Below are 26,990 nucleotides of genomic sequence, written 5' to 3' on the forward strand. Positions count from 1 at the left end.
TTCATCACCTATTCAGACAATTGTCTTCTTTAATTTACCTTTGTTTGAAATTTCTGGAGTGGTGTTTGTGTCTTGATCAGATCCTCAATGACACAGGTGGTCAACTGATCAGTGTGAGAGAATGATTATGTTAAGAAGGAGTAGACAGTGAAGGTTCTCAGATGACTTCTGAGCTTCACCAATCACACCAACCAATTGCATGGTGATGTCACTAACCAAGAATGGAAACACAGAAAGGGGAAGAAGTTTGGTGGGAGGAGGCCTGAATTGTTTTGGGCATTTTAAATTTGATATGTCTGTGGGTCATCTGAAATAAGAAAGTCCAGTAGGCTTTTGGATAGATGAAGTCATGTGCTACATGGAACTAGAAATTGGAATTTTCTTACTCCCTGCTACTTCAACCTTTATGAAGTCATACCTGATTATGCACTCTTCACCCCATTCTGGCCATATTGGCTTCCCTGATATTCTTCAAACACACCAAGCATGATGTCATCACATGGTTATTGCCCTTGCTCCTGCCTGGAGCACTCATCCCCTAGATTATCTGCTTTGAACTCTCCCACAACACTTCAGACCTATGCTCACATGTTCACTTTCTTCATGAGGCTATCACTCTCTGAGCATATTATGTTAAATTGGACTTCCCTGGAGAACAATTTTATGTATCCAATCACTGCTTGATTTTTCTCTACAGAATTTAGTATCTGACACAATGTGTATTTGTTTCTTTACGTCTCTTTCACTTGAATGTAGGGAGAATTATAGGGAAGTATTGCTTTGTTTATTGCTGGATCCACAGTGCCTCGAAGAGTATTTAGTATACAATATGAACTCAATACAAATTAGTTTGAAGTAATGAATGAAATGCATGCTCAAAAAGAGAGGTGTAGGCTAGAGAAATTGACACAAAATTATCAGTTTATCACCATAGGGAAGGATAAGATTTCCTGGAAAGCATATGTTAAAAGAAAAGGCAGAAGCAATGAAGTTAGAGCAATGAGAATCATTAACATTTATGAGCCTTTAAAGGTTGAATATCCAGAAAAGAAACTGAAAAAGATCCATTCAGTAAAAAGGGAGCTTATAAGGACTAGTATATCAGAAAACAAAGATGAGAAATTCTAAAAGCAGAAGTGGGTCAACAGTGAAAAATGATGCATCCAAGTCAAGTAAAAGTGACTGGCTGAAAACTATTTCTTGAACTTGGGAACCAGGATGTCATCAGTGACTTGAGTGAGAGCAGTTTCCCCCTAGCAATGAGACAGAAGGCAGATGCTGTGAGTTCAGTGATGAGAGGTTTTAAAGGATTGGGAATTCTGAATGCAGGCAAATCTTTATTGAAGATTGATTGTGAATGAAATATGGCAAGGGGTTGTTTTCTTTTTCTTTTTATTTATTTATTTTTCTTTTATTTATATGTGCATACAATGTTTGGGTCATTTCTCCCCCCTTCCCCCCACCCCCTCCCTCTCTTCCCCTACCCCTCACTACTTATACTCTCTCTTCAACAAAATTAGAGATAAGGGGTTGTTTTCAATTAATGCTTCAGAAAGCTCAGCAGGGAAAATGAAGTAGAAGAAAAGGGAAAGAGAGAAAGGGGGTATCATCAATGAGGAAGGTAAGAAGAGATAAGAGAAACATTTGCATAGAGTGGTATAAAATTCAGAAGATTCATTTCTAATGACCTTAATTTTATCCTGGATGTAGTGACCATGACTGAGTACTGAAGGATGTTCAGATCTTGACATGATAGTATATCCTATAAATCCCAGTACTCAGGAGGCTGAGAAAGGAGGATCATAAATTCAAGGCCATCCTGGGCTACATAGAAAAACCCTGTCTCAAAAATCAAACAAACAAAAAAGGATGTTCAGGTGGGATTTGAAGCCCTGAGGTGATTTCTATTTTTTAATTGTAAGAAAAAAATTAAAAATAATTTTATCTCCTAGATTCTGTATATTGACCTTGCATTATTCCACTTTTAGCTCTTTGGGGGGTATTTTACCTCTTCTTGGAAGGAGAGTTACATAAATAGGCCGATTGGCAATAAGATCTTCTGATGGACCATTTTTCTTGTTCTTCATCTTTTTGGCATCAAAAACCCCTTTCTAGAAAAAAAATATTTTTCTTTGAGCATTATATCTATATCCAGAAATGTTTATATTTTGTATGGGCCTGAAGATAGAGCTTCCGCAAGAGAAAAAGCAAAATTATGGTCAAGTTGTCAATTACTTCTATAATTACTCAGTATTTTAAAGTTGCTAACCTCCCTTTTTTCTTGGCTATTACTCATTCCTACCTGAATAAACAGAAGTAAGCTGTGTTGTCAGTCTCTGTGACATGTTCCAGACACAGAACAAAAAGAGTACATATTCTGACTGGCCCGTGTGTTTATTCAAACAAAAATACCTAATCTAGGTGAGGTGTGCTGAGCATTCTGGGAAAATTAGAGCTAAACAAGAAACAAAAACTGCTCTTTGTTGGCCCTGTCTGTGTATATGGCTTATATCACTGTCAACCTAGTCACTAAAATCAGAAAATTGGAAGCCATTCTAAGTATCTTTCTTCTTCCTCACTCCCTAAATCTTATCCTTAGTCCATAGCAGATTTGTCTTGTTTTCCACATTGCTGTTGGTATAATCGTAGTCTAGGTCACACCATGTCTTACCTGAACTACCTGAGAACTTTCACTTTTGTAATTCTCTAAAATACTATATGGCTACTTTGAAAACACAATACCACTCTACTTAAAATTCCACAATGTCTTCCTATTGCTTTTAGGATGAAATCTAAAATGCCTAACATGACCTGCAACTAAGGCCAGTTATGATCTAAACCCAGCCTATTAGACCAAGCTTACTGTTTGGCTGTGTTCTTACATATAACAAGGATTTTTTTCTACCTATATTCCCAAGCAGTATTTGCTGTACATTTTTGTTGTTATTAGTTTTGGAATCATAGTAATACCAGCTTAATAAAGCCAAAGGGAATATGTTCCTTCCTTTTCTATTTTCAAAAAGAGTTTGTGTTAAAATTAGTATTTCTTTCAAATTTCCACCAGATATTATTTTTCCTTTGCCAAGAGAACTTCCTTTAAAATCTCTTTTAGTGTAGTATGTTCATCTGTACTCTTAAACTTAAAATCAGATATTAGAAAATGAATTTGATAATTTAAATTCTGGATCATCTGTACAGCTGATCAAATTCCCAGCCTTTTCTTGGTATTATCTTTTAGTAAACTTGATAATTTTTATTCGGTAAAGGATTTTGCACATAAAAATACCAGACACTCTGGATATAATCTTTAGCTTTGGCCAGGTAGTTAGAATGGATTCATCTCATGGTAAGAGGTCAGATTGCAGTTTGTCAAAATCGATTTCAAATTTACACTCCAATTGTAAGTTCTTTAGGGGTCTAAAAAAAAAGCACTGGGTATGTCTGAAAGCCTCTTCTCTTTGACAAGCCTTGGTGCCTCACTGGTGTCTCCACAACACCATGAGAAATTCCAGAGAGTCTCCTCTTAGCTGCTAGTTTCTGCTCATACTCGCTGTTTATCAAAACTCAGACTAGAAAAGAGCCATTGAAAACTCAGTTCAACTACCAACAACAAATGTTGGTGAGGATGTGAGGGAAAAAGATCCTTTGTACACTGCTGGTGGGAATGTAAGCTAGCACAACCACTTTGGAAAACAATATGGAGGCTTCATGAAAAACTAAACATAGATCTGCTGTATGATCCAGCAACACCACTCTTGGGGATATACCCAAAGGAATGCGACTCAGGTTATTCCATAGGCACCTGTATACCCATGTTTATTGCAGCACAATTCACAATAGCCAAGTTATGGAAACAACCAAGATGCCCCACTACTGACAAATGGATTAAGAAAATGTGGTATTTATACACAATGGAATTTTATTCAGCCACAAAGAAGAATGAAATCTTATCATTCTCAAGTAAATGGATGGAACTGGAGAACATCATCTTAAGTGAAGTTAGTCAGGCTTAGAAGCCCACAAATCATATGTTCTCCCTCATATGAGGATTATAGACCCAAAACAAGTACAGTAATATTATTGGACATGGGTTACACACTAAGGGGAGAATGTGCACAGGAGAAATTGGGAAAGGGAAGGAAACCTAAAACTTGAATGTGGTTGATGTACTCCCTGTAGAGGAGCAAATACAGTAATCTTAAACTGGCCAAGGCTACTATGGGAAGAAGACTAGGAAGTAGTGAAGAGCTCTGGTAGAGATGAACCAATGTGGGTTTCAATACACATGTGCATGGAAGCAAGGCTAGGAATCTCTCTGTATAGCTATCTTTATCTGAAACTAGCAAAAACACTGTGTCTTTCTTATTATCTCCCATATTTTCTCTTCAACAAAATCAGAAAACAAGAGGGCAGAACAGGTTCTGCTTGGAACTGTCAGGGGGAGGTGGCACAAACAATGTATACACATGTAAGTAAATGTAAAAATGATAAAATAAAAGAAAGAACAAAAAAAACTCAGTTAATCTTCTCTTTCAGATACTCACTTTTGAGGACTCTCTTGGCATCACTGTGATACCTGTAGCACCTATTTCAAAATATTTATTCCGCTTCTTTAGTTACTCTTGGTGACAAGCTTGATTTGCTGTAAATCAGTGCAAAGTAGCCCAAAGCAGCTATCCCACTTGGGGGGTTTTATGAGGTACTCTTCATTAAGTTCACAAACTTCCCCTCTCTTCTTGATTTGGTAAGATGATTTTTTATAATCATGCATGGATATTAAATATTGCCCATGGAAGTATTTCTTCAGATCATCACTTTTCATTTTAATCTGATGATGTAAAGAACTAGAATGACAGATATTCTAGTCTATCATCCTATTAGTATGTTTGCAGTGAAACTTTCTTGGTCATAATATATTATTCTCTTGACACAATGGCAGATTTGTTTTCTTATATTTTTAAAAAATTTTTGTATCTTTTTATTTGTGAAACTTGTTTGTCTTTTCCTTTCCTTTTCTTTTGTTTTGTTTATTTGAGTCAGAGAATCACTATGTAGTCCAGGCTGGCCTAGAACTCACTATGTAGCCAAATCTGGTCTTATCTCGAGATTCTCCTGTTTTGGCATCTTGAGTGCTCGGGATAACAGGTGTGTGCCAGCATGCCTGGCTTTGGCTTTTTATTTCTTGTGCTGTATTTTCGTTGTAAAATACATAGTTATGTTTTATAATCTTTTCTATGCTTTCAAACAGTTTAAGGTAGATTATCACGTGTCCCTTGAGGATTTATTGAACTCAAACATAAAACCATTTGTGTGTTGTACATATTGAGGGAATAGATATTTTATTAAATTATAATTAATTTTATTTTCTTCTCTCCTATTATTCATTTATTAACTTATAGACAGTACTGGGTTTGAACTTGGAGCCTTGTGCTTACCAAGCAGGCACTCTACCACTTGAGCCACTACTAAGTCCCTTTTTAATTTTTTTCATATACGGTTTTATAGTTTTGCCTGAGGCCAGCCTCAGACTTACATCTCCTACCTATGCCTTCCATGTAGCTTGGATTTCAGGCATGCACCACCATGCCTGACTTGTTAGTCGAGGGGGGTTCTCACAAACTTTTTTCCCAGGCTGGCTTTGAACCATGAACCTCCTGATCTGCAGCTCTCAAGTAGCTGGGATTATAAAGTGAGCAACTACTCCTGGCCAATTTTATTTTTTATGTTTTATTCTGGTACTCATTTTAGACAGTTTCTATAGTTTTAATTATCCATGTAATATAGGTTTAAATATTTGGATTGATGTTATATTCCCATTTTCTTTTAGTGCTATGAGTTTTTTGTCTCTTTTCTTATTCATAATTGCCACAGCTGTTCTGTTTCATTTAGTCTTCAAAATCCCATTCTTTAAAAAATTTCCTTCAGCAGCAAGGTATATACTGAATATAATCATATTGCATCATCTCCCACTACCAAAACTTTAGTCAAAATACCATAATATCTGACCTAGTCTATTGCTGTAAGTTCAGCAGTGGTCTCCTTGCTGCTATTCTTACCCACTCCCCATCCATTCTCTGTACTGCATCTGATTGATCACATTAAAATATAAATCATGCCATGTTATTCTCTTTCATTGAACCCTTAGTAAATTGTGTCTATGCAATGCAATGTTATGCAGCCACTAAAAATGATGACTAGCAATTGCATATTGTTGAGTGAAATAGGCAAATATGCTGCTATATAATATAGTAGCATATATAGCATCTCATTTTATCATGTAACATATGTTTATACATCTCTATGTGTGTTCATACACACACACATATATATATGTGTGTACTTTTCTGTATTTTATTTGTTAGGGTGAACATACATTATTATTATTACAAAAATAATAATATGATTTAATAATTTCTCAACACAATGGGGATAAAGTCTATACCTCTCATTATGGTTTACAGGCCCGCAGTAAAGTTAAAGACACCTTATCTGAAAAACAAGCTAAAAGCAAAAAGACTGAGAGTGTGGCTCAAGTGATAGAGTATTTATGTAGCAAGTGGGAAGCCTGGAGTTCAATCCTCAGTACTGCCAAAAACAAAAAAGAAACACCAAAAGCTAGTGCAGCTGAAGGGTAGGAGAAAAGTAATAGAAGAGGGCATCAGAGAGTAGGCGGGGGGAAGGCATGCAGGCCTCCCACATAGGTGAAATTAGAGGTATGCCCAATTATGCCCAGCCCATGTTCACTTTCTTGAAAATGCCTTACTTGTTCCTTTTTGATTGTCATTTCCTCATCCAGAATGTCATTCTTCCCATTGTTTATTTGGTTGTCTCCATCTCATCACTTAAGACTCAGCAACACAGCTGAGTGGCAACTTTTAAAAAATTAATTAAATATGGATAAAATAGAAAATTCAGTACTTCAGTTGCATTTCAAGAGTTCAGCAACCACATGTTTACCTAATTGGTTGTTACTGGTGATAGGGTAGATTTTCAGCACCACAGAAAGTTCTATTGGATGTGCTGCTCTAGAGCATGGAGAGCATTTATTTAGGCTTAATAACTATATATTAGAAGAATTTTGAGTTCCACAGGATTGTTTCCTATGATAAACTTTAACATTTCCTGATTTTAATCATTAATTTCTTCCTTATACTTTCTTTGGCTTTATTTTGCTTCTTTTCATTGTTTCCCAAGTTGAAAATGAACTGTATTGTTGGCCTTTTTATTTTCTAGGTAAGGCACTTTATTATACAAATTTTATTTTTACTAAATGTTGGCTACATCTCACAAAGGTAGATATGTCATTTTCAATTCATTGGTTAGATTTATGAATTGTAATTTCTAATATGAATTTCACTGTAATTCAGGAGAACTTCTGGAATGGTGGCGTAAGGACCTCCAAAATATCCACTCCTTTATTTTATTGATTATATTTTTTATGTTACTGGGAATTAAACTTAGTGCCTTATGCATGCTAGGCAAGTGCTGTACAACTTAATCCACACAAGTGGATCAATCACTCCTTTGTGAAGTATTGAGAATTCTACCAAAAAATTATCAAAATCAAAATTTCAGAATTCTAGAAATTAACCAAAAAAATGACTTGCAATAACCCAAGGAATGTTTGTTACAGAAAAATGGCTAAAGTGTGGTTAGAACCACAAGCTTTATGGTATTTTAACTACATCTATTCCTCTCTCCCAGATATTCAGTATTCTTGAAAACTAACATCCTCAAAGCACCAAGGATATGGAGAATTTCTTACAAAGTTCCATTACCAGGTAGCTGTCATTATCTTACCTATTTGCCAATTCCCTGGAAAATACCATTTTTCAGGTTTGTCTATTTCACCTGGTTGACAGTTCTCTCAGGGCAGATAGCATTCTCCCCAATGGCATTTGTGGAAAATAATCAGGGGAAACTTTTGAGTATCTCAGCTGCTTAAGATGGATGCAAATGGGACAAATAACAAACTGATCAAGACACTTGAAAGGAAAAACTGGGTGACAGGACGTCCCTAAGGACCTTTGACAATGTGGATGGGAGGAAATATTTTAAAAGATAATAAAGAAGAAAGACCCTGATTTTCACAAAAAGAAGTGTTGAATATAAAGATCCAAAATATGCATCAAATTCACAAAGATATACATGTAAAATGATTAAATTCTTGAGTTCCACCTAAAGAGAGAAATGTTTCTAAGGTCCACACAGACAACAAGTTATTTATAATGGTAGAAGAATCAGACAAGTATTAGAACTTTCCTATGTAATTCTGGAATCCAGAAGACAGAGGAGCCTGGAGCAATAGTCACAACGTAATGAAGTAAAACTACTATTATAAAAATATTTTTACACAAGCAGATATGCAGATATGCTGTGTACATACTGGATATAATGTGTATTTACTAGTATATTACTGTGCATATACTGTCACTGAAGATTTAATTTGAGAAGGTAGATTACATTAGGTAGACTCCAGAAAAATGATAAGAGTAGAGACACTCAGGATAGAGAAAGATGAAGAGAAGGAGAAAATAATAAACAGTAGCATTTGCATTATATTTAGTCAAATCTAAATGAATGGTCATAACATGATTAGGATTTTGTATTACAAGTATAAAATAGTAATATTTGAAATATGAAGCATAAAGGAAAGCCTATTCATATTTTGGAGCTAAAATAAATGATGATAGTGTAGAAATAGAATTATTTAAAAGGTATAGAGAGGTTGGGCATCACTCACATCTGTAATCCTAGTTACTTGGAAGGCAGAGATAGGAAGGATTGTTGGTCTAGGCCAGCCTGTGCATAATAGCTCACATAACCCCTTCTCAACAGAAAAAAAGCTGGGCATGGTGGTTTGTGTCTCTCATCCCAGCTGCAGAAGGTAAGAGTCCAGGCTAGCCTGGGCAAAACATAAGAGCCTATATTAAAAATAGCCAGAGCAAAAAGGGCCAGAGGAAATGGCTCAAGTAACAGAGCACCTGCCTAGCAAACATGAAGCCTTGAGTTAAAACCCCAATAGTGCAAAAAAAAAAAAAAAGATATGGACAGAATTAGGAAGATAGTTATCTTTCCTTTAATAATTGAGTAACAGAGGTATAATCATGAATATTAGAAATAGAATAGTAAGCACTGATAGAACTGAAAACACAGTACAAAACAATGACAAGATAAAGAGAAAAGACTAACTTGGCCAGCAAAAATCAGAACGAGAAAGATAATCAAAGAGAATATACCTTATATAGTAAACACAAAGCAGGGTGACAGCACAAAGGCTAAGCATATCAGTTTTAGCATGAGTGGATGAATTCCCACACTGAAAAGGAGAAAAATTCAGCCTTGTGTACTTCAGAAAAATTCAGCTATGTGTACTTCAAGACAACATATCTAAAACAAAGTAATAAAGAAAGGATGAAATAAAGGTATGAGAAAGAGATAACAACCCTCTATAAGAAGCAAAAAGGAAACAATGAATATCAGGTGAAATGAAATTTAACTTCAGTAATATCAACTATGTAAAAAGTTAAATAAAAAAAGGTTTAGTTGTCATAAGATATTAAATAGCTTCAAAAGAGTGGCTAAAGATGTAAAATTATTCCTCAAATTTTAAGGCAAACTCAGTAGAAATATAATTGTAAGGAATTTTAATATACCCCTTTCAGATTTGTGTCAAATCTAAAAACAAAATGTAAGGAAAATATTGAGAATATAAACATACAATGAACATATTTAATTTACTGAATATATTCAGAAACTGATATCCTAGAAATATGGAGTTCACATAAACTTCTTCTGTCAATGGAATAATAACAAAATTAATCAAAAGCCAGACATAGGGATTTTATGTTATATTTTTATGATAAGAATAAAATTAAATTATAATGAACCAATAAAAATATGACAAAAAGTATCTTAAGAACTTGGAAGTGATCAATCACTTTCTTAAATACCCCTCTAGTGAAAAGAAACCTGAATATTTGAAATTGTGATTTATGCAGAGATCAATGAATAGGAGAAGTCCTCATATTGAAATTCATGGAACAAGGTTATGTTGTTATTATACATGTTCACATTGAAATTTCAGGTGAGAAATCTCAACAGAAGAAAAGAAGCAGTAATAGCCAAAACTGAATGAACAGATTAGAACTAAAAATACATACCTGAAATTTTAAAAATCAGTGAATGAACTAAGTAGCAGATTAAGGGTAACATTATAATGGATAATTAAATTTGAAAATTACATCAATGAAATGTAGCTCTTCTGAAGGAAATCATGAACCATGAACTATGGCATAACATCACATCATATAACAGTTTTTAAGATCTCAGAAGGAGAGGGAAAATGACATAGAATATAAAAAGTACTTGAATAAATAATTGCTGTGAACACTTTTGACTTAAATGAAATGAACAGAACATGACAAGCAACTGCAGAATACACTTTCTGTCAGCATGCAACATCAAACAAATAGACCTTATACTGAACCACAAAATAAGTCTCAAACATTACAAAAGATTAGAACCATAAGAAATTCAGTTATGCATATAGAATAGAGTTATTCATTAACACTAGGGGTATGTTCTGATAAATGTGATGCTAGGCAATTTTATCATTATTTATATTTCAAAGTGTGCTTTCATAAACCTAGATAGTGCAGCCTACTATACACTTAGTATAGTAAGCTCCTAGGCTTCAAACCTGCATGGCATGTTACTGTGCTGAATACTACAGACAATTCAAATACAATATTATATTGGTGCATCTAAACAAATCCAAATATGGAAAAGATACAGAAAAAATATTAGGAATTTTTTAGCTCCATTATAGAATCATGTCCCATATACAGTCTGTCATTGACTGAAACATTGTCATGCAGAGCATGACTGTATGTTGAAGTCAGTGATAAGGATAGTTTAAAAAGCCCCAAATATTTTGAAATTGAAAAAAAACAAATAGAAAAAATTAACATTTGAATAACTTATGGGTAAAGGAAGAAGTCACAAGTGAAATTAGAAAGTAGAACTGAAAGAATTAAACTAAAACTTACCATAATATGTGGAATGCAGTGAAGGCAGAATTTAATGTGAAATTTGTTATAAAAGAGAAGAAACTTAAAATAAATAATCTGTTTTCCCTATAAGAAATTTGAAGAGAAGCAAAAAGAACTGAAAAGTAATTTAGAAAGAAGGAAATAACCATTTAAAAATTAAACAGAAATCAATGGACTAAAACAAAAACAACAGAGAAAGGTAATGAACTCAAAAGTTCTTCCTTTAAGAATATTTAAAATTTGATAAACACAATGATCAATAACTACAGAAAACAAAGTTTATACATACTTTAAATGAAGTGAGCTATCACTATATACACTAAAATAGTAAAAGGATAATAAGAGAATGTTATTTTATACTTCACGCCAGTAAATTCAGTAACATTAGGTGGACAAAGTCCTTTAAAAGCAAATTATCAAAATGATTCAATGTGAACTAGGCATCCTCAATATCCTTTTATCCATTACAGTAATTAAAGAATGTTTTAAATAAAACTGTTCTTACAAAACTACAGGGACATAAATTTATTGGTGAATTGAATAAAATATTTAAATAAGAGATGCTAAATAAACACAATTCATTTTAGGTAATAAAAGGGGAGTGAGAATTCATAAATTTTTTCATGAAGTCACAAAAGCTTGGTAGCAAAATCTAAAAAATTATAGAAAAGAGCTATAAACCAATATACTTCTTGTACTAGAGCAAAAAATCTTAATCTTAATGTGGTTTATTCCATGTTAATAGAGTAAATGGAAAATGTGTGATCCTTTCAATAGTTGTAGAAAGATCGCAGGAAAATACAACTGTTCTTGATTAGCTACGAACCCAATGTAGCCACAAAACAAAATTAAACCAAGGGAAAGAAAACTGGTGACTGAAACCACCACTTAGCTTATCAAGAGCACAGTTGCACAGTACCAAGTGGAGTGATGCGAAGACGAACAAGGGATGGAAACCATTCCCCCCCAAAAAAAATTTAATACAGGATTCAGAAAGAAATGAAGAAAATGGATACCCAGTACTGGACTCCAACAAAACAAAGATAAATGATGCCAAGCAACCCAATTATGCCCACAAAAACACACTCAAAGAAGAAATTCTGAAAATAATCACTGAGAATTTCATGGAGATGTTACTAGACATAGTTAACCAAAACATACAAGAGGCACTCAAGAAATTTGAAGACACCAAAAAAAAAAAAAAAGAATATGAGTAGACACAGAAACAAATAAATGAACTCATGGGAGCCCTAAATAAACAACAAAGTGAAACAGAGAACACTATAAATAGAGAATTAAAGGCAAAACCCACAATATTAAAGAGGAAGTGACCCATGATATGGAAAACTTCAGAAAAAAGAATGAAACAGAAATACAAAATACAATAGAAGGTCACTACAGCAGACTACAACAGATGGAAGACAGAATCTCAGAACTTGAAGATAAAATGAAAATTAAAGGAAAAACTGAGGAGCTATTAGTCAAACAACTCAAGACCTACGAAAGGAATATGCAAGAACTTGCTGACTCTATCAAAAGACCAAACCTGAGAATCATGGGCATTGAAAAAAGAGAAGAGGTGCAAGCAAAAGGGATTTGTAATATATTCAACAAAATAATAACAGAAAATTTCCCAAACATAGAGAAAGCTATGCCCATTCAGGTACAGAAAGCCTCCAGGACACCAAACAGACTTGATCAAAATAGAACTACCCCACAACATATTATCATATTAAAACAACAAGCACAGAGAATAGAGAAAGAATATTGAAGGCTGTAAGAGAGAAAAAACAAATAACATACAAACGTAAACCCATCAAAATCACAGCAGATTTCTCAACTGAAACCTTAAAAGCAAGAAGGGCATAGAGTGAGGTATTCTGGGCACTGAATGAAAACAATGTCAACCCTAGGATATGCAAAACTATATATTCAAAATAGATGGAGCAATAAAAGTCTTCCATGATAAGCAGAAACTAAAACAATTTACGACCACCAAGCCACCACTACAAAAGATTCTTCGAGGAATTCTGCACACAGAAAATGAAAGCAAATAAAACCATGAGAGGAAAGGCAGCACCAAACCACAGGAGAAGAAAAGACAAGGAGTAAGAGAGTAACATTAATTCAGGTGAACACAATCAAACCCTTAAACAACAGAAACAACTAAATGGCAGGAATCACCACATACCTATCAATATTAACACTGAATGTTAATGGACTTAACTCCCCCATCAAAGGACACCATTTGGCAAACTGGATTAAAAAGGAAGATCAACAATCTGTTGTTTACAGGAGACCCATCACATTGACAGAAACAAGCACTGGCTTAGGGTGAAAGGCTGGAAGAAGATTTACCAAACCAATAGCCCCCCCAAACAGGCAGGAGTAGCAATACTTATCTTGGACAAAGTAGACTTCAAACTTACATTGATCAAATGAGATAAAGAAGGACACTCCATACTAATAAAAGGTGAACTACACCAAAAGGAAATAACAATTATCAACCTATATGCACCCAACATCAGTGCACCCAATTTCATCCAACATACTCTGAAGGACCTAAAAGCATATACAGACAACACAGTGGTAGTGGGAGACTTTAATACCCCCCTATCACCAATAAATAGGTCAAACAAACAAAAAATCAATAAAGAAATTCTAGAATTAAATCACACCATAGATCAAATGAACCTAGCTGATGTCTACAGACTATTTCATCCAATTTCTACACAATATACAGTCTTCTCAGCAGCCCATGGAGCCTTCTCCAAAACTGACCATATTTTAGGGCACAAAGCAACCCTCAGAAAATATAAGAAAATAGAAATAATCTGATCACAATGCATAAAAACTAGAACTCAACAAAAAAATCTCAAAACATGCAGAAGGAGATAAATAATGAAAATAAGTGCCAAAATTTATAAAATAGAAACCAAAAAAATCCATACAAAGAATCAATGAAACAAAAAGGTGGTTCTTTGAAAACATAAACAAGATTGACAGACCCCTGGCAAACCTGACTAAAACAAAGAGAGAAAAAACCCAAATCAGTAAAATCAAAAATGCAGAAGAGGAAATAACAACAAACACCACGGAAACCCAGGAAATCATCAGAGACTACATTGAGAATCTATATTCTAATAAATTTGAAAATCTTGAAGAAATGGACAAATTTCTATATACTTATGACCATCCAAAATTGAACCAAGAGGGTATCAATAACCTGAATAGATGTGTAACACAAAATGATATTGAAACAGCAATAAACAATCTCCCCAAAAAGAAAAGTCCAGGAACTGATGGATTCTCTGCTGAATTCTAACAGACCTTTAAAGAACTAATACCAAATCTCCTTAAACTGTTTCATGAAATAGAAAGGGAAGGAATACTGCCTAACTCATTTTGTGAAACCAGTATTACACTCATCCCCAAACCAGGCAAAGACACATACAAAAAGGAGAACTATAGGCCAATCTCCTTAATGAACATTGATGCAAAAATCCTCAATAAAATAAAGGCAAACTAAATCCAAGAACATATCAGAAAGACCATTCAACAGGGCCAAGTTGGCTTCATCCCACAGATGCAGGGGTGGTTCAACATATGCAAATCTATAAATGGAATACAGCATATCAATAGAAAGAAAGACAAAAACCACTTAATCATCTCAATAGATGCAGAAAAAGCCTTTGACAAGATCCAGTACCACTTCATGATAAAAGCTCTAAGAAAACTAGGAATAGAAGGAATGTACCTCAACATTGTAAAGGCTATATATGACAAACCTACAGCCAACATCATACTTCATGGTGAAAGACTTAAACCATTTCCCCTAATATCAGGAATGAGACAAGAGTGCCTACTATCCCCACCCATATTCAACATAGTACTGGAATTCCTAGCCAGAGCAATTAGGCAAGAAGAAGAAATAAAAGGAATACAAATAGGTAAAGAAACTGTCAAAATATCCCTATTTGCAGACGATATGATCCTATACCTTAAAGACCCAAAAAACTACCCCAAAACTCCTAGATACCATAAATAGCTACAGCAAGGCAGCAGGATACAAAATCAACTTACAAAAATCATTAGATTTTCTATACACCAACAACGAACAAATTGAGAAAAAATATATGGAAACAATTCCATTTACAATAGCCTCAAAGAAAATCAAATATCTAGGAGTAAACTTAACAAAGGATGTGAATGACCTCTATAAGGAGAACTACAAACCCCTAAAGAAAGAGATTGAGGAAGACTACAGAAGGTGGAGAGGTGTTCCATGTTCATGGATTGGTAAAATCAACATAGTAAAAATGGCTATACTACCAAAAGCAATCTACATGTTTAATGTAATTCCCATCAAAATCCCAATGACATTCATTGCAGAGATTGAAAAATCTACCCTAAAGTTCATTTGGAAACACAAGAGACTGTGAATAGCCAAGGCAATACACATAAAAAATAACAATGGTGGTGGTATCACAATACCAGACTTCAAACTATATTACAAAGCAGTAGCAATAAAACCAGCATGATACTGGCACAAAAACAGACATGAAGATCAGTGGAACAGAGTAGAGGACCTGGATATGAATCCACACAGCTATGCCCACCTTATTTTTGACAAAGGTGCCAAAAACATATAATGGAGAAAAGACAGCCTCTTCAACAAATGTTGCTGGGAAAAGTGGTTACCTGTCTGCAAAAAACTGAAACTAGATCCATGTTTATCACCTTATGCTAGTGTCAACTCAAAATGGATCAAGGACCTTAATATCAGGCCCAAAACTCTGAAGTTATTACAGGAAAGAGCAGGGAACACTCTGGAAGTAATAGGTATAGGCAAGGACTTCCTCAATAGAACCCCAGCAGCTCAGCAACTAAGAGAAAGGATGGACAAATGGGACCTCATAAAATTAAAAAGTTTCTGCACAACAAAAGAAATGGTCTCTAAACTGAAGAGACCACCAACATAGTGGAAGAAAATATTTGCCAGTTATACATCAAACAAAGGTCTGAAAACCAGAATATATAGTGTGCTCAAAAAACTAAACTCTCCCCAAATCAATGAACCAGTAAAGAAATGGGCAACTGAACTAAACAGAACTTTCTCCAAAGAAGAAATTCAAATGGCCAAAAAACACATGAAAAACTGCTCACCATCTCTGGCCATAAAGGAAATGCAAATCAAAACCACACTAAGATTCCACCTCACCCCTGTTAGAATAGCATCATCAAAAATACCAACAACAACAGGTGTTGGTGAGGATGTGGGGAAAAAGGAACCCTCATACACTGCTGGTGGGAATGCAAGCTAGTTCAACCACTCTGGAAAACAATATGGTGGCTTCTTAAAAATCTAAGTATAGATCTGCCATATGATCTAGCAATCCCACTTTTAGGTGTATACCCAAAGTAATGCGACTCAGGTTACTCCAGAGGCACCTGCCCATCCATGTTTATTGCAGAACTATTCACAATAGCCAAGTTATGGAAACAGCCAAGATGCCCCACTACTGACAAATGGATTAAGAAAATGTGATATTTATACACAATGGACTTTTACTCAGCCATGAAGAAGAATGAAATCCTATCATTCGCAAGTAAATGGATGGAACTGGAGAACATCATCCTGAGTGAGGTTAGCCAGGCTCAGAAGACCAAAACTCGCATGTTTTCCCTCATATGCAGACTTTAGATCTAGGGCAAATGCAGCAATGTTGTTGGACTTGGGTCACACGCTAAGGGGAGAACACATACAGGAAGAATGGGGATAGGTAGGGAACTAAAACTTGAAAGTGTTTAGGACCACTGCAGAGGAGCTAATACAGTAACCTTAAAATGACAGAGGTCAATGTGGGAAGGTGACCAGGAAGTAGTGAAGAGGTCAGGTAGAATCAATTCAGGCTATAAAAGCAATGGTAGGAATCTCTCTGTATAGCTATCCTTATGTCAACTAGCTAAAACACTATGTCTTTCTTATTATTGTTTATGTCTACTCTTGAACAAAATTAGAGAAAAGGGCAGAACAGGTTCTGCCTGGAAGCAAGGGAGGTGGGGTTAGAGGGAAGGGGTAGGGGAAGGGGAGAGAAATGGCCCAAAGAATGTATGCACATATGAATAAATGAATAAAAAATAGTAACTAATAATAAACACCATGAAAGAACTAGACATAGGAGATTTCCTCCACCTGAAAACCAACACACCTCATGATACTTAATGATGAAATACATTTTCTCTGTAGTTCAAAATGAGGCAAAAGTGCTCATTCTTGCTGCTTCTATTTAACATTGTCCTGGAGATAGTAGTAAGTACAATAAGGAAAGATAAATCAAAGGAGTAAATGTTGGGATGGAAAATATAACAGCATATTATTCAGAAAGCATGCTTGCTTATGTAGAAAACTCTAAGAAATGTTCAAAACCAATATTCAAAGTGCACAGTGGCATGATTTAGTTATACAAAAGTATTAGTATATCTTTATAGTGAAAAAACATTTTTATTCATTTATTCATATGTGCATACATTTTTGGGCCATTTCTCCCCCTACCCCCATCCCCACCCTCTCCCCCCTTCCCCCTCGCTTCCAGGCAGAACCTGTTCTGCCCTTTTCTCCAATATTGTTGAAGAGAAGACATAAGCATAATAAGAAAGACAAAGCATTTTTGCTAGTTGAGCTAAGGATAGCTATACAGAGAGATTCCTAGCATTGCTTCCACGTACAAATGTGTATAGTGAAAAAATTTAAGTGAACATTTCTCTTTATATTAGCTTTGAAATAACATGATTTAGAAAAAATAATTTAAAACAGTCATACATCATTCTTACATTGAAAATCAAAAAATTGATAATGACCAAATATTAATAATATATCCATTCTTCTCAAAGCAATTTCTAGCTGGTGGAGTGGCTTAAGTGGTAGAGGGCCTGCCTAGCAAGTATGAGGTCCTGAGTTCAGAGCAATTTCTACATTCATGCAATAAAATAAAGATTCTGTACTGTTCTTTTGGAAATATTGACAAATTGTTTCTAAATTTATGTGGAACATCAAAGGACCTAGAATAACCAAATCATGAGCACAATGAACAATATTAGTTGCTTATACAGATGCCTCCCAGTCTTACTATGAAGATCAGGAGGATCATGGATCAAAGCCAGCCTTGAGCAAATACTTCGAGACACCCTATCTCAGCGATACCTAACACAAAAAAGGTCTGGCGTAGTGACTCAAGTGGTACAGCACCGGCTTACCAAGCATGAGGTCTTGAGTGCAAACCCTAATACCACACACACACACACACACACAAAGACAATGTGATATTGGCATAAGGATAGAAATGTATATCTATGGAACAGAGCAGGAATTCTGCAAATAAATCCAAACCTCTAAAATCAGTTGATTTCTGACGAATGAGCCAAAGTAGTTCAATTGGGAAAATAAAGTATTTTTGATAGTGTGGAAGTAACTGAATAATCATATAGGAAAAAATCCTTGATCCGCCCATCCTCATAGAATACTGCAATATTAAATGTAATTCAAGATAGATCATATATAGCAATATAATACACTAAAAATCTTCTATAAAACATTTCTTCAATATGGGGATAGGCAATATTTTTATAGACAGAATGTAGAAAGAAATAAACATAAAAGAAAATAGTCAGTTAGACTTACTGAAAATAAAGAACTGTTTATCAAAAGATATTAAGAAAATGAATGCATAAGCCAAATACTGGGAGAAAATATTAATAAAACATATTAAGCATAGTAAAAAATTTAGAAGAGACTTTGTTTTCCCTAACTCTTGTTCATTATCACTCCTCACTTCTATCTGTTTTTATGTGTATCCTGATAATCATCTATTTGCTTGTTTACTTGTTAGGTATTTCTTGTGATCCCCACGAGGGAAGGGTCTATTGCCAATTTCTAGCTCAGTGTTTTTTGTAGGTGCTCAATAAATATTTACTGAAAAAATGAATAGTATTTATCCATTGATTGAGAAGAGCTGAGAGTGTATATTTATTTGCTTAGTGACAGCTGGCATCATCTGAAGAGCTAACTCAGGTGGGAGAGTCTAACTCTTTACCTTTCACAGATCATACTAGGTTAACTTTGGAATTTCCCCTTGCTGGCACCTTGACATGTCTTTGTTTCTTACATCAACCTCAGAAAATAGAATTTGACATTTGTTAGTTACTAGGAAACTGAGTCAATTTTTTAGGCTTGCATTGTTTCTTAACTTATTTTTATGCTTAGCTAGTACTGTCCTAAATTTCATGGCAAATTCTTTGGTTTGGAGTATGGCAAAGCCCAGTACTTTATTTAAAGTTGTTTTCACATACTAATGAGGACATGAAATTGTTTCAAGTTCCAGATGGAAACACTTAAATGAAACAGCACATCATCTTGGTGCAGGAAGCTTCAACTTTGATTTCATCCACCGCATGTTATGTCCTAACATGGCAGCAAAGACAGTGGTCACTGAGAACAACTTGAGTGTTTGTTTATATACCAACCAGGGGTAAAATTTTGCCTTGAATTTCTTTAAATAAACATCCATTTATTTGAACACAAGTTACAAAGGGCAGAATTTTTAACTCAAATGGGTACCTAAATAAATTCACCCAATAAATGCTTGCAATTTGACCAATATTTCTAACTACCATCTGGAAGGGGTGAAGTGGGTAATTTACAAAGCTGTGTTTACTCTGAATAAATTTGAGAAATTCTATTTCAGTCCAATATGTACTAAATAATAAAACATTAGATTAGACAAAGTGAAGATTGCTGTTAGAGATGGTTGTTACAGATTAGCCAGCTCCAATCATGGCCTCAGTAGTCAGTTACAAGGGATAATAGCATGCTGTGGCTGTGAGGACAAAGTCACTAGCTGCCTTTGAGAAGATTCAGCTGAGCTCTTGGGTTGCTGTTCTCTATCCCAGTTACCCATCACTGGAAAAATACTAACTCATATTTCATTACAGCTATGTTTTTCTTACATATTTTGTATGTGCTGGACACTAGGCTGCCTTTACTTCACTTTTACAATTACAAAGAATTTTTGTATGTATTTTCTCATATAGACCCCACAGCTATACATCAAGGTAAGCATCATTAGCCTCCACCTAACAGAGAGGATCAAATAACACATCACTGATGGCAGAGCAAATTCTAACTCCTCTCTGTGTCACTGCAGTTACTTTGCCCCCCTTACAAATACAATAACATTAACTAAAAGATGTGCCAGAATAAGATAAAAATACTTACAGAATAGTGTAGCAAAAGGGGTGCCATGATCATGAAGGCTGGCTCTTCTGAGGTCCAGGACTCAGACACAAGTAGTTCTGAAACCATTATTGAAAGAATGGGCTCTCTATGACAATTGCCTTGGAGTCTACTAATTTGTCAGAGTCATAAGGTGATACCTGAGTTGTCCTTATATACATTCCTGTCTGTAGAAGTTTTACCAAGCCTCTGTTTTAAGAGAGCTGGTTTCCAGCCTGGGAAGGGAAACCTTCAGAGATGAAAGCATGGCCAAAGTGTGTTTCTCAGAGCGGGTTCTTTCTTTCCTCTTCTAGACTGTGGAGTATCTGGACTATGTATGATTTTGGATGGGGAGAAAGAGCCCAATAAAAACAAATCTTTCTCTGTGGGGCTCAGTTGAGGCTTGTCCTAGAGAGTCACCGGAAAGAAATATAGGAAGCTTGTGCCTCTTCCACAGTACATGCACAGGAACCAGGTAATGTGAGTGACACCATTTTGGTGAACTCAAACCTTGGAGTAGGTTGACATCCTGGAGTGGGTTGACTACTGATCCTGTGAGCATTGTTGCACTATTTGCTATCCTCCATGTAGCAGGCACCTCCCCTGGAGGTGTTACCAGGTGTCACTTGCTCAACAATACTGAAAGCATGTAGTATTTCCCATGCATCAGGTAAATGAAGTATTGGGGAGGCATAAAAATAATTAAGCTTGGTTTATCCACTTTAGGAGGCTCACAATTTATTAGGTAATACAAGTGCACAAAAATAATAGTCATCATTTGATAAAAACCTATTCTATGAGAGCTAATTGCTGGTGGAGCTAGCTTCATCTAAATCAAGGTTCCTTCGCATTGCACTAAGCATATAGTTACTGTCTTGTTTTCTCTAGGACTATCCTGGTTAATTCTTTTGTTTCAGTGAAATGATTAATAGCACCATAGTTCCCAAAAGTGTGTCAATTTGAACAACAAATTATATGGTTAGCCTATCTAAAACACATGCATGGGCTCTCAAGTAAGTTGTGAGTGACAGAAGTATAACAAAGATGCTGTAGAAATCCTGGGTAATAAGTAATTAGATCTTCCTTGGGGTGGATTGAGAAAAATGATGGTGGAGGAGGTAGAATTTAGGGAAGACCAAAGAGGATTTTTGAGAACAGAAGTGATTATTGATATGTTTTCACTCTTCCTTTACTGGGACTGTCTCTATATTTGGAGATCCAAAGCTAGAATTCATAAGTTCTGATACAAAACAGATCTACATTTAAGCACAAAAGAGTGCATAAATAAAAAAACAGAACATTTATTGATCACTGAATACATGCCAAAGAATTCACGTGCATTTATGTCATTGAATCCTTACAAACCTATGAGATAATGCCTGTTTCTACATGGGAGGGGATGAAAGCCAGGAGGAATTAAATGACTTGTTCAGAATCACACAGCCAGAAGTCATGGAGTCAGTATTCAGAGAGGTCAATTTAAAATCCAGAGTTCACATTTTTAAGTCATTTACTGTACTGCTTCCAGAAATTTCCATAATCTGAATCAGAATCCCAGTATTGCCCATGTAAATTTTATTTTCAATTGATCATGGTAACAACAGTAGAGACTACTGTTTTTTGAGCATCCATGGTGTACCAGGTAATTTATAGAATTTAGTTTGAATCTTTGTAAGAGCTCTGCTACATAGGTGGTTCCCGTTTTAATGATAAAGAATCTGGGATTCATAGAGGTTAGGCTCCATTTCTTAATTGTAAACTTCATGTCCTTTAAGGTGAAGAAGAATAATGAGCATAAGAATGTATCTGAGGTGCACCAGGGTTGCACACTACTGGATTTCATTAGACACTTCAGAGTTGGTAAGAAAAGCACAAATTCTGGTTCTTTTTCATTAGTGGTTATAACACAGAAATAACACAGAAGGTTATTTTTTATTTCTTTGCTTTCTTAGAGTCACTAGCCGTGTCATCCTGGGTAAATTCATTCCTCCCTATGAATTTGTTTCCTCATTTGTACAATGGAGATAACACCTATGTCACACACTTGCCATGATTAAATGAGGAAGCATATGTGGAGTGTGTAGTCCAGCATCTATCAGTTTAATTACATTTTCCTTCCCTATAATTATAGATCCCGCCTTTGTTTGAGAAGTTGACAGGTTTTTGTTTCAGTTTTCTAGTGGTCAGGGCTGAAATTTAGCTTGACTATTTTTGCATTAGGAATATAGCACTTTTTCTAAATTAGAATTTGGATAAATTGAGAAACTAAGCTAGAATAATTTTGTACTCCATTTTTCTATCTCTGAAAGATTCATGCATTCTGTTCTCTGGGTGTTTAGATGGAAATTCTAGCCTCTCAAAGAATTAGTACCTCATGGATGGTTCAAAAATTTGACCTTTTTTTCTTTATATTTTCAATGGAGGAAAAGGCAAAAGCTACCAAATGTTACAGTGAAGAATAAATTGCTCTTTTCCACCACCTCAAACCTCGTCACCCTTCTTAGAAGTAACTGCTGCAATCATTTCCTGTGTCTTTCAAAAGATATTCTGTTCATATATAAGAATACCTGCTGTTTTTCACACACTTGATTACATATTCTATACAGTGTTTTGAAACTTGTTTTTATCATTTGACAATGTGTCTTGGCAATCTTTCCAGTTCATTATGAATAGCTCTTATCTCTCATTATTTTTGTTTGGTTGGTTTTGAAACAGGGTCTCCTTGTGTAGCCCAGACTGGCCTCAAATTCATAATCCTCCTGCGTCAGCCTCCTGAGTGTTGGGATTACAGACATGCACCAGCACCCCCAGATTTCTCATTGTTTTTAATGTCTACAGGGACTCTAAATATATGGATATCCCATAATTTATGTAAATAACTCCAAAGTTGTTTGTAGCCTTTTTCTATTACAAATAATTTTGAAAGCATTGTCTTTGTAAACACATCATTGCTCGCATGTGTGTAGAGTCATAGGAAAAATGCTATTATTGGAATCTCTGGATCACCTGTATATGTACTTACAATGTTGATAAAAATTGCCAAGTTGTTCTTCAAAGATACTGTCCTGGTTTATTTACCACCAATAATGAACAATTGTCTCTTCACATCCTGAACTAACACAACATACTTCATCATTTTTAATCATAATTGGAAAATGTCATTTGTTTTAGTTTAATTTTGTATTTCTTTTACTATGAGTGAATCGATCATCTTTCTATATATTTAAAAGTAATTTGCATTTTTCTATATATGCATTCTTTGCCCATGTATCTCATAGATTATTCAATTTATTTTCCTTGTCTGTGGAACCTTTTTATATAGAGTATGTTGATTCTTTGCTATATATGTTAAAAGTATTTTATCTGCCATTTATCTTTTGACTTTGTTCATAGTATTCGTGGTATTTTGATTCATGAAAAGCTTTCAGTTTTAATTTAGCTACTTGTGTCTGTCTCTTGTTAATGAATCTATAGGAACATGTCATGGTTATAAAACATTTCTGAGAATATGAAAAATCAATTTGCCCTATTTTCATTTGCTATCTTTATTGTATCATTCAAAAACTTTTATCATTCTTATTCATCTTGTATTTATTTTGGTATAGGAAATGAGACAGGTAACTTACCACATTTTTTTTCAGAAAGCTAACCAGTTAGCCAAATACCATTTATTGAATAATTCATTTCTCTCTGTTAATTTGAAATGATTCCTTTGCAAGGAACCATTTTTAATATAATTGAACTTATTTCTAGGCTTTCTGTTCTGTTTCATTGATTTGTCTCTTCATGTACTGGTATCAAACTGTGTTAATTACACAAGCTCTATGATATTTTAATAGGTGTTACTGCAATCACTCTTTTACTGTTCTTTTTATAATTTTTCTTGGATTTCTTGCAAGTCATATTTCCATTTGAACCTTAGAATAAGTGGCTGGTTCAAAATAAAAATCTTATTATATTTTATTTGTGTTGTTGAAATTTATAAATATTCTTGAGGGAATTGCTCTAGTAAGAATCATTTCTGTTGTATTAAATGAGTTGTTTTATTATATTTTCTAATTGGCTATTTATTTTATATAGGAAAGTTAATGTTATTTTATTAAATAATTTCCTATGTAGTTGTATAAATATGATAAAAGATCATATGTATTGAATGTATATGACATGACTCTGGTTTTGAAATACATGCATATATGAACACTTCCAAAAATATATTGGCAGGATTGAACCAAAATGTCAAACTTGATTACCCCTGACTGATGGACTCTGATTATGAATGAACTTTGTTGTGTTCTTTGTATCATTCGGTGTTTCTCATATTTCTCTCACTGAATATTTATTATTAGATCAAAAAGAAAAAATATATTAAAAACAGAAGAGAACTGACAACATATTTAAGAGATGTAAATTTGGAATATAATTGTGGTGCTCATAAGGGGAAGAAAGCAACAATATTATCAGCTGCATAATCAGAGCAGGCTAACAAACCAGCCCCCAAAAGTTCAGTAGAAGTTTGTCCCCCCCTTATAATGTAATCCAACTGATTATAACAGGTGGGGAGAGCAGTTGAATGAGTTAGGTTTTAGGGGGCTAGGCTGGAAGGCTATGGTCACTTCCACTCACATTCCAATGGTCAGCACTCAGTCACAAACTCTGTCTAGCTGCAAGGGTGGCTGGGAAATATAATCCAGCTGTGTACCCAAGGAGAAGACAACTTGGATACTGGTGAACACCCACTATCTCTCATGAATCTAAGAAGCACTTACAATAGCATTAGTGACTTTGCATGATTTTCCAGGGCACTTACTTGGGTTTGGTAGTTTTCTTCTCAAGGAGCTTTCTTGAAATTGTTAAGAGTACTCATGTTCCCTCTTACACTGTTGGTGGGAATGTCAACTAGTACAACCACTCTGGAAAAAAATATGGAGGCTACTTAAAAAGCTAAACATTGATCTACCATTTGATCCAGCAATACCACTCTTGGGGATATACCCAAAAGACTGTGACACAGGTTACTCCAGAGGCACCTGCACACCCATGTTTATTGCGGCACTATTCACAATAGCCAAGTTATGGAAACAGCCAAGATGCCCCACCACTGACGAATGGATCAAGAAAATGTGGTATTTATACACAACGGAATTTTATGCAGCCATGAAGAAGAACGAAATGTTATCATTCACTGGTAAATGGATGGAATTGGAGAACATCATTCTGAGTGAGGTTAGCCTGGCCCAAAAGACCAAAAATCGTATGTTCTCCCTCATATGTGGACACTAGATCAAGGGCAAACACAACAATGGGATTGGACTTTGAGCACATGATAAAAGCAAGAGCACACAAGGGAGGGGTGAGGATAGATAAGACACCTAAAAAATTAGCTAGCATTTGTTGCCCTTAATGCAGAGAAACTAAAGCAGATACCTTAAAAGCAACTGAGGCCAATAGGAAAAGGGGACCAGGAACTAGAGAAAAGGTGAGATCAAAAAGAATTAACCTAGAAGGTAACACACATGCACAGGAAATCAATGTGAGTCAATGCCCTGTATAGCTATCCTTATCTCAACCAGCAAAAACCCTTGTTCCTTCCTATTATTGTTTATACTCTCTCTTCAACAAAATTAGAGATAAGGGCAAAATAGTTTCTGCTGGGTACAGAAGGGGTAGGGGGGAGAGGGAGGGGGTGGAGTGGGTGGTAAGGGAGGGGGTGGGGGCAGGGGAGAGAAATGACCCAAGCCTTGTATGCACATATGAATAAAAAAAAGAGTACTCACGTTATCTAGGAATAATACAACAAGCAGAAACATGCCCTCTCCATCCATGATTCCCATACAAATTTCATGTTATCTTGTTCCCTCTGTATAGCTTTCTTATGCATTGAGCTATAATCAATCTCACGTCAAATCTTCACTCTCAATTCTTTTTTTTATTATTCATTTATTCACATGAGCATACATTGTTTGGGTCATTTCTCCCTCCTGCCCCCTGCCCCCACCATCTCACCCCCTCACCCTTCGCTTCCAGGCAGAACCTGTTCTGCGCTTTTTGCCAGTTCCGTTGAAGAGTAGAAATAAGCAATAGTAAGGAAGACATAGCATTTTTGCTAGTTGAGATAAGGACAGCTATACAGAGAGATTCCTAGCATTGCTTCCATGTACAAATGTGTTACAACCCAAGTTGATTCATCTCTACCTGATTTTTACACTGGTTCCTGATCCCCTTCTCGTGTTGACCTCTGTCACTTTAAGGTTTCCGTATTAATTCTTCTGCAGTGGGGACATCAAATGCTTTCATGTTATGGGTTTTCTATCTAGCCCCATACCTCCTGTATATGTTCTCCCCTTGTCATGTAACCCAAGTCCTACAGCATTGCTGCATTTGCCCTAGATCTAAAGTCTGCATATGAGGGAGAATATACGATTTTTGGTCTTCTGAGCCTGGCTAACCTAGCTCAGAATGATATTCGCCAGTTCCATCCATTTACTTGCAAATGATAAGATTTCATTCTTCTTCATGGCTGAGTAAAATTCCATTGTGTATAAATACTACATTTTCTTGATCCATTCTGCTTCCTGACCTGACAGTGGGATTGGGAGGTTGGAATCTCAAAAGGACTCAGTTATCTTACCAGGGCTGGTTACATCCTGGTGCCTGAATTTTTGAAG

Source organism: Castor canadensis, chromosome X, assembly GCF_047511655.1.
Source record: "Castor canadensis chromosome X, mCasCan1.hap1v2, whole genome shotgun sequence".
NCBI lineage: Eukaryota > Metazoa > Chordata > Mammalia > Rodentia > Castoridae > Castor > Castor canadensis.